Below are 1161 nucleotides of genomic sequence, written 5' to 3'. Positions count from 1 at the left end.
AGAAACTTTATATCCTTATTAAATAACGATAGCTAGAAATTTATTTAAATTTTACCAAAATTTAGCGTAATAATTAGAATTTTGGACTAAAAATTTTACTTACCTATGCTATATGCAACCCTTTTAACTTTTTAAGGCCAACGGGCTAATTAAAAATTGTGATTCAATTTATGTTTTTATTATTTTTAGTTTTTTTTATTACATAAATTAGATAATTTTTAATTTTAGACATTATATCACAAATTTATTCACATTATACACTTATATATCTAATATTTAAAAGTTTTTATCCACTCTTTCTACTTTAACTAAATTTCAGCTGCATTATTTTCTGTTTTTGAATAGACAAAATATTCGATTTTATTATAGGAGAAAAACAAATTGTCTGTTTTTTAAAATAACATAAGACTAACATAATTTATTATTTTTATTAACAGTTAACTAATACTATTTAAAAATATTTAAAAATATGTTGTTAAACTACTAAATTAAAAATATTAGATAATTAATTAAAAGTGTTAGCTAATATAAAATAAAATTTTTTATCTTTAAAGTTTTCTCTTTTTGAAATTATATTTATACTAGGTAAAGTTAAATCCATGCAATAATTGTGTACCAAAATAAAAGTACCCTGCAACTACGGTCTACATTTGTATGATTGTATCCATCCATATATGTATCTAAATTAAGGGTAATTCACATTAAAAAAAAAAAAACAAATGCAATCTAATATTATACCAATCTTTTAAATAAAATTAGGTTATATTGGTGTTCTGTTTACATTTATATGCTAGATTCGATTTAGATTTTTTTAAGTTAAATCGAATCAAATAGATTTAAATTAGTGTGTACATTAGTCAAAGTTACTAAGTTCAATTTAGTATGATAAAATGTTGAAACAAATTAGTCTATAATAAATTGAATCGAGAAGATTCGATTTATAGGCAACGTACTACTTATTAAATCAAAGCAATTAAATGTACTAGATTCCATTGATTTTTTTATATATACAATTCAAAATCAATTGTTTCGAATTACAATTCACATATTCTTCCACTATCCACTCCCACCCAAGAGAGAAAAGTGAGACCACAATGCGACAAGATTTAAAACTGTGAAAATAAAAGATGATCCAAATTGTATTTACTGGTTGGACGAAAT

Source organism: Arachis ipaensis, chromosome B9, assembly GCF_059453495.1.
Source record: "Arachis ipaensis isolate K30076 ecotype BB chromosome B9, ASM5945349v1, whole genome shotgun sequence".
NCBI classification, from domain to species: domain Eukaryota; kingdom Viridiplantae; phylum Streptophyta; class Magnoliopsida; order Fabales; family Fabaceae; genus Arachis; species Arachis ipaensis.
The sequence above is the reverse complement of the archived record's forward strand: the minus strand, read 5'-3'. Positions refer to the sequence as shown.